We start from the raw sequence: 9,466 nt of genomic DNA on the forward strand, positions 1-9,466 counted from the left end.
TTTGAGAACTAGCATCACACGAGTGGCATTGTACGAATAAAAGACAAAAAAGGAACGCAATAAATTTTCCGTTTTCGTTTCGGTTGTTGCTTTTAAGGACTATTAAGAACTTAAATTGAATTTGTTCTTCCGCGTTTGCTGGCGAAACGGGTGCAAATTTTAATTAGATTAAATTCAATGTACCAGGTTTTAATCTTGTAGATATTCATTGAACATTTTGATGTTTTGAAAATTTGTTCAGTACTAATATATCTCGTGCTCTGTGTTTTTATTGCAATCACAGTTTCATACTCATTCAATTTTTGACATTTTTAATTGTTTGTACATTTTTAATTGTAGCTCGCAATAATAGACCTTTTTTTTAAACATTACATTGAACAAAATGAGGCATAGGGAGGCAACACCGTTGTCAAATTACGTATCACGTACATCTCTTGACATTAGCGATACATGAGAAAAGTGCATTTGTTTTCAAAAAACTTGCCTTCTGGTAGAGGATTCAGATGTTAGTGTTACCTTTCGAAAGCGATAACTAACACCAGAATTCACTTCTAAACAGCTTACTGATTTCCAATGAAACTTGTACGATGAAAACCAACTTTGTTTTAAACCTGAACTTTTTTAAATGTCACCCCCTCCGGCAATCATCATGTCCTCGAGCAGAGTTGCTAGTAATTCAAATCACGAACCACAATTTGTAACTTCCAGGTTTACACATCTATTTGAGTAAAATACAAAACTCTCTGAAAAACTCATAAATATTTTCAACTTTCCAGGGGAAAAACTCTATTGAATTATTTTCGGAAAGCTCAGAGCGCAAATAACCGATGTCATTTTCAATGCACGAAATCATATTAGCAGCAGTGGGTAACTTCACTAAGGATAAATGTATAATACTTTGCACGAAGCATTACCATATATTCGTGCGTCAATCATTTGTAGTATAGCTGATGCTGGCGAAAAGTTTTTGTATCTTGTTGTTATCTGAGTAAGACAAATTTTTAGTATGTTTGGCAACTCATATACCTGACCATAAATCCATATAATTGCCATTCATGTTATTGTCTGAAAACCAACCCATTGTCATATAGTTGGGATTTTCGTAGTCAATTTAGGTGCATTTCACGACCGTATATAGTTCGATTGATTAATATATAGAATGAATCATAAACGAAGACCCCGTCATCACTATTTGATCCGTCCACTGATCGTGGAGCGACCGATAATACCTCAGAGCATATTCAAGACAAGAGGGCCACTTTGTTCAACGGAAGTTCTTGCGAATCTTTCTGCAGTGGTGATAAAAGTTTCACTGTAACAGTATGTGCAACGGTGAAAAATCGGGCTGGAAGATGACATTCAATGTTTTTCCAGAATATTAATCGAGACGATGTTTTGAATTGCAACGAAGTACAAAATACCGATAGTAACTTCGCCTCTGCAGATGATGCTAACAATGAAGTTGAAAATTCTATAGAAAGTTTACCTCAACTTGAAGAAGAGGATGTCGGAGAGTTTTTAGACGAAACGGTAAGACAAGTTGACACGCTGAATGATATGTGTTTTTAAGTCGTATGTATCATAACATAAAAACATTATTGTATACCTTTTGTTTCAGATTTTTTTTGACGGCAATGATTGCATTCAGTTTGCAGAAAGTTTGTCTGTAATGGATGTTTTACTAATGGTTCTTAATTATTACATAAAACATAAACTCACACAAATTGCCTTATAAAATCTGCTTCGTCTATTGAACGTCACGACGAAATTTAAACCTTTTCCTGAAACGTTTGCTCGCTTTGCCAAAACTTTTCCAGGTTCATATAATATGAACAAAAGCTATTTTTGTACTAACTGTTTATATGGGTGAGTTTGTAGACGAATAAACTATTACCAGAGTAAAATATCATATGGTCGGCGTGCGACCAGACCAAACCAAGTCCTAATTTTTTAGAAATTGAGTTATTAGTACCAGTGGATAACGATATTATAACAAAATTATGTAACATAAAAACACAGGTAGATTGAATTATTTTATCCTAGAATCTAAAATGTTCATTGATCGATAAAAAACACTACGAAATTTTCCATCTAACTTGTTATCGACGGATATCGCTCAAAGCAGCCTAGCATCTCTAATTTCTGACATAACTTAGTTGATTTGATATGCTTAGGACAGTACTTCCTTTTTTCTTCAAAAAAAAACACCATTAAACATTCAAGTTAATGATAACAGAATTTGATATAATTCTGTTCTTATGATTTATCTGTGATATCAAAAATATTACACGATTTGATATTTCTATCAAATTCAGATATATTTGTGTTACCCGTTTGTTATAATCGTTTGATCGGGTAGTCGAACGACAGTCGCGTATCAAAGAGATGCACACTGTCAATCGTTTAGCGATGTTATTTCGGCCTATTTCTGTCTACTTCGTTCATTTATGTTGAGAAATATTATTACAAGATCAATGACATAAATAATTTCCACAATACACGCACTCAACGTGCGTAATTGTCATTTCTAGAAAAAATGTCAAAATACGTTTTAGGAAAATAACGTCGCGATGGCTATATTCATTTGACATGTTTGTTTAAGAATGTATTCAGACAGCGAGCCTTGGTAGCGTCAGAGGAAGAAGAAGACGATTATCGCAGTGGAAAGTGGTTCTACCGTGACCATTTCAAAGCCTGGTCCCAATACATCGTTTCCGGAAACACCAACTAGACGCCCTCTTCTTTACAACTAATGCACCTGGCAGAAGTGCCTTTAATCGTGCCGAATGGTGAATGGCAACTCTGCCTCAAGAATTATTTGGTTTAGTTCTGCCACAAGATCACTACGGTATGCATTCGAATGATAGACGCACTATACGGAACTTCAGAAAAAGAGCTTTGCCTATGCTGGTGAAACATTGGCTGAAGTTTGGAATCAACTAGTATTCAACGGCTTTCCTGTAACTTTCAAATACATTGAACCGGAGGGAGGCCCCTGAACTATCTTTTCGCTAGCTGGGATGCACAATGGTTTTCCGAACATATCCGGTCTTCTCAATAATTCGTACAGATTGTTAAATGTTCCAACCGCAACAGGATGCAGGCCAAACCTAGTAGTTTAAACATGCGCCCGAATGATGTACGAAAGGTTCTGTGGAAGTATACAGAATGTTTGTTTATGAACGACGAAACGTGCTCAGAGATGGATTTTGGATAGCTTTCCAGCTCAAATTTGTTTTCGCTGATAAATTTGCACGGAAACTAATGATCTGGCAAACAGTTTGCAGCTGTGGATTGTTACCGTTTACACATTTTACCCCATATACCGCATACGAGCAACCAGCGAGAATCAATGCATACTGCTGTTCGGTAAGATAAGCTTGTTAGTATTAAAATTTAATGTCGTCATGAATGTCTGAATTCCCGTCATATGGGTTTCAATGGTTATTAGATATATGTTTGGAGGTAGTAATAAAAAAGGCATGATTATTATTTATGTACGGTCTAAGACAGGTTCAAGGAAAAATAAAATGTTTGTTAACACACTACCCAAGCAGCAAAATTTGTTTCGATTATGAACTTTGTTCATTACAGCAACAAACTCTTATGCGAAATTAAGTTGCAGTTACATCTCAGTTTCTTATACAATGACAAAAAAAAGCGCAGGAGGTGGAGCCAATTGCAACATTTTCGTTGTTTCAACACAAGTTTCAAAAATGAAACAGCAATGTGTATGAGCTAATGCATGGAATTAGATAACAACATGGTAAATGCTGCATAATAATATTTCAGCTACGAAGATGCATCGTAGCAGCAACTAGGGCGCAAAAGAAACTTCATAGCGTTGTGGTAAGATTGTCAAATGGCAAATGATCAGAATGGAAAGAGATTGTCTCTATAGCGATTTATTTTTGATTATTTCCAGAAATTTGAGGATTCAACTCCAGTTATCGATTTCTATTCACTTTTCTCGTTTGTACTGTTTACGTCATTTACTGTAGAAACACTTGCAAGTTCATGGCTCAGTTTTAAATATTGCTTCCCTTATCATGCTAATGGTCAATACCAGTTTTAATTTTGCTTCTTCAATTCATCAGTACCTCAGCATGATAATGAAATTCAAAGCAATTTATCACATTTCGTTTTAGAGACCCACTCTTTTTGGACGACTTCTAGTCCAAGTACCCAAAAGTTACAACGCAGTAAATAACCTCATCTCAAAAACAAATATAAGGCGAACGATCGAGCAAAAGTTGCTGTTAAATGGCTTCAGAACATGACAGAAACTTTTAGAAGTATTTTTGTGTGTTTGTTTTTTGTATCTCGCAAGCATCACGTTGGCAACCTATATGCACCCACTAGAGCTATTCAGTGAAGGTTAGGTTTTCAAATACCGTTTACACGTTTCAACAACAAATCCAACCTCGCGAATTACGTTGTTGGTGTGAAGATTTTTGAAGCAGCGATGCAACTTTAGTTGTTGCTTGTTTCTTTACATTTTCATCGTAGTAACAAAAAATGTTTCTTAAAACCTCGGAATTTCATTAGTGCAACAAATAATCACAATTTATTTGTTTATTATGTTTCAATTGTTGCTTGGGTAGACACAAAAACACTCCTGAAACATTGCTGGATTGGGAAACCGGAAACGCTTGTTGGGTATATAGAAAGAGGAGGAAAGGTACGTTTGGAAAGGGGGTTGCAAAGAGAGAAGAGGAAAACTGTGGAATAGAGACTATCGAAGCTATATTGGAAAGTCATTCGTTAATAGATCATTTGACGAGAAACATCCAATTGGAAAAAAAAGTTAACAGTTTAAAACGTACGAGGTATTTGTGCAATTCTAAGTGGATGAAGATACTAAAATAGCTACATTGGCATAACTGATGAATCAGGTAGGAGCAAATAACGAAGAGTAAAATCGGTCAAGACACAAGTTTCTCCTCCTCCTCCCCCAAACATCAGGACCCATTATTTGAGGATTTTTGCCACATCTATCCGCGTGGCTAGGCTCCAAGAGCCAGGTAGAGATTGGGCCAACTCAGTTCCCGATGTAGTGTGCCTATGAGAATTTACTCCCAGCCGTACGACGAAGTAGCGCCTAGACCCAACGAAGACCGACCTAGAGACACCACGACGTAGTTTCCCCAGCCCAACCAGATCCAGCATCAATCGTCTTTGGCTTCCGATTGGTGTCACATGTCCCAAAACCGACCTTGAGCCTCCGAAACTCACGCTCCTGCTTGTCATCAAAAGAGACTGGTCCCTCCGATCAGAGAGAGATAACAGGATGGAAAACCAACGCTGTCATCACGAGCAAGACGATGAACTCAACGGTATACAACCAAAAGAGCCTCAAAACACTAATTCTACCATTTATTAAGGCTAAGCAAGTCATGTTGACAAGCTACAGCCTGGAGGTGGTCAGCGGTACCGTGCGTGACAATAAGAAAGATTTGATCACAAAGGATAACAACCCATCCAATTGCCCCCAATTTTGCCCAATCTAAATGAGAGGCTGATCAGAAGGTAAAAAATTGGAACAAACTAGCCGCTGAGCTGGATCTGGTGTATACTCTGAGAATGGTTTCGAATGGTTACGTTTTCATCCGACGAAGAAAGTACAATGGAATACCTTCATTTTTACCCTGTTTCCCAAGTCAAACCAACTCCGAGGTAGAGTTATTTAATTTGTTCCGAAGTCTTAATGAAGCAATCCACTGTCACACACAAAAAATAATAACAACTTTTTCTTACTGAGTTTAGTAAACTTTTAAAAGAGTTACAACTTAACCTTCACGATTGATCGGTGTTGTGTAACCAATGAATCATATTACTCCTAAACAGTGGTGCTAACTTTCACTGTCAAAAAATAATTATCTGTTGAAATTGGAGTCTTTGAACTTCAATTTTCAACGAACGAGCTGAGAATGAAAGAGACCTTCAGCTCCAATCCGTTGCCAGCGATTGTTGGCTATCAGCATTTCTGTGACTCCGCACACGCTGTGTTGTTTTAGCTATGTTTATGCGGTTGAGAATGTAGATGCCTATCATGCAATGAATTGGCTCAGATCAAATAATTTCGATAGTAAATCAGACATCTCATTTCTTTCAATGATCGGACTGTCATTGAAAATTTACACCGGTGACACTAATGGTCGATTCAACTTGAGACGTTGAAAATACTGTTTTTATCATTTTCGTTTGAAGTGTCGAAAATTTGCAGCGCTCCTTTTAACCTCCTTTAAATTCTTCCTCCCTTCACAATGTCAATCTCGTTGAGTGTTCGAATCCCGGCTTGAGGTTGTCTGTTAGTGTTAGTGGGATTGTAGCGCTAACCTCGCAATTGTGAAATAAATTGACAGTTTATTGTTGTAAAGTTCATGTTTAATAAACAGAAGGTCGAGTTCCGACAGTGGAGTGTAGTACGTAGAATTCGTCTTTTACAGCCTTACATTGCTCTTAGGACATCTAATTTTTATTATGCGCCTGTACCGTTTCAGTTAATTGAAGTTGCCCCTAGAACACTTATTAAAAAATAATTATTTCCGTAAAAAGCACATGATTCATTAAAATAAACATTCTCTATAACTGACTAATGTGTCTTTCCTACTATATACACTGCGAAGGTCCAGGCCATAGGCTTCAATGGAAAAACCATCCCTCCTTTGCAGACCACAAAAACTAATAAAAATATTTTCATTTGCACTCATCCTCCACGTTCAGCGTTTTGTGCTTCTGCACAACTGCGTCATCTCTGCGGTCGATGGTCTCATTCTAGCAAGCGTCGTTCATTCTACTGTTTTCATTACACTCCAGAGCGCTCTGCTGCGGTGTCTACTATGAATCCGCAGTTCAGAAACTCTATCGACGTCAGGCACGCCACCGCAGTGAGTGAACAGTAAAAAATAACGCCAACAGATGTAATCTTCTCCTCCGATACCCGCGTTTCCTCTCGAGCTAAGCTGGCCTTACAGGCAAACTAACACACGATAATGTTTTCCAATTTCACTTCATCGCTCCACCTACAAGCCAATCCAACCAGCCCAGAAGCGTCCGGACGAACGTTATTTCGCTGTGTGTTGGTTTCCTCCATCCTTCTAACCTTCCCCGGTCAGGCTTCTAACGAAACGGTCGGCAATGTGTATACTTCATATTGCAGCGTAATGCAATTATGATCCAAATGCTCGTTGAACGTTTCCCTTCATTTCCCACTGGTGTGCCGTTCCGCGTTGCTTAAAGTGATGAGTTTTTGTCGTTTCCGACCCTATGTGCGACTACGGATCGGATCATCACCACGCGATGCAAAGAAGGATGATGAACATTTTTCGCAGTCTCTTTCTCTCCACGCACCGACAACGGCGACTCGACGAGCGAACAGATAGATAACCATCAGGGTGTCAATAAAAGCAGAGAGTACGATACGGATTTGTGAGAAATACATCTCATCCTCAGCAATGCCTCATCTGCCTAAATACTTTATAGGGTTGAAACCAACAAAATTAGCTTGGAATTAGGTTTCACTTAGAACCTTAATTTTATCTGGTATGATTACAAAACCGGTAGTGTTATATTGGAGTTCAATATGACATTCGAAAGTATAAGTGCCGTTTCGTAATGCGGTTTTGCAAACCCTGTTATTGTGAACCTGTCTTCACCGTATAGGCTCATCATATCTGCGTTCGTTCCGAGACAACCGGGAAGGGCCCTTGCTGCTTGCAATATTATTTGCATTCAAGGATGATTGCGGTCGCTAGGGGACAGCGCAAAGATACAGGGTGTCTCGCAAGACTATTTTCGAGAATATGTATTGCGAAACATCATTTCCGCTTGCGCACACAAGTGTGATTTATTTCGTTCTTTCATCAAAATTACTTTTTTCGACGCTCGGAACACTACACCCTGTTCTGGATTTACATTTATGGGATATTAATTTCATATCTGGCATGCCATACGAAGCATGCAGCAGATAATTTTACTAAGAGGAAGAGAGATGAAACAGCGATTTCGCTTCACTCCCCTTATTATTCGTATCCATCATCCCGCCTGCTGTGATTTGCGATGGGTTGAGAACTAAAATTGTCCTATAAGCTTGTTGGGTTAGCTGTGTCAGCTTTAGTTTTATGTATGTTTGTATAAACTAACGCGACAAATCCTTCTCACACATACGTCACACCGTAGAGCAACTCGCCGAACAACCTATTTATTACTTTTACTACCGCTCTATTTACAGTACAGATGAGCAGGGCAATTGATCATGTGATCAGTTACATTCACTGAGAATGTAGGGATTCAACATGGTAAACTCTTAGTATTAAGCGATTTTTTTTTAATTTTCACAGTTGTATTCTTAGCTCTTGTAATTCTATTACTATTCTTTGTATAGCAAAAATTTAGGGTAATATTGTTTTTAAGTTTCTTTGAGCATGAGCATGAGCATGGTTGATCACCACCCGTTGCCACTTCGTTTCTGACCAAGATCGACCGGAATTGCATATCGAATTAAGGTGAAACGGGACGTGGTCGCGAACAACTCGAATTTTGCAATCTAATTTTTTCTTGATTTATGAAGACTACGTACAAGAAACTTTGATCAATTGTTTTCACAACTGTTGCATGCCTGAAGTAGCAATTTGAGTGCTGTTTATTTAGTGGAAGCCGAATTTTTTACGATCAAAATACAGAAGTAAATAGAACTCTAACCTCAAAATTGTATAGGAAAAGGCCACAATCCCGTTTCACCTTAATCAATTATTGCTTAGGATTTAGCTATACGATGTGCATCTCCAATGGTCCCTGCATGCTGATCACTACCGACGACTGCCGATCCAGAACATGCATCAAAGGAAGAACGGAAAAGGAAGTTAGTTCGATGATTGTTGCTACTAGAGGCCGGATATACTCCTGCATACTTAACAAGCATCACGGGTATGGGAGTTTTGTGTTAAATGTTTGTGGCGTTCCTTCTCGATAAATAATACGTTCCTTGGCAATATCTAAGGACACGCGGTCAGAAACCAAATTAATTTATAAAAAAAATCTTTTTTACACGGGCCCATATAAATTTGAAATGCATATACCGCGTAAAAAACGACTTAGCGTATATAACAATATTTGACCAAAAGCTAGAGAAATCATGAATTGCAAAAAAAGGAATCGAATATATATATATATATATATATATATATATATATATATATATATATATATATATATATATATATATATATTTAGTTTATTTGAATGCATCTCCCCATCTTTTTCATGAGCAGATTCATTGGCTATTTCGTCTACCCACCAGCGAACGGTGGAGGCGCTGCGAGCGTGCCTAATTTTACTTTTCGGTCGGTATTTTCTAGTGGTCTAACTGATCTTAAAACAAACGAAAATATAACGATAGGTACTTATTCTGCCCTGAGAGGCCCAGTGATCCACTGCTTCACTATGCCAGATTGCAGGGAAACAC

This window comes from Wyeomyia smithii, chromosome 2, assembly GCF_029784165.1.
Source record: "Wyeomyia smithii strain HCP4-BCI-WySm-NY-G18 chromosome 2, ASM2978416v1, whole genome shotgun sequence".
NCBI classification, from domain to species: Eukaryota; Metazoa; Arthropoda; class Insecta; order Diptera; family Culicidae; genus Wyeomyia; species Wyeomyia smithii.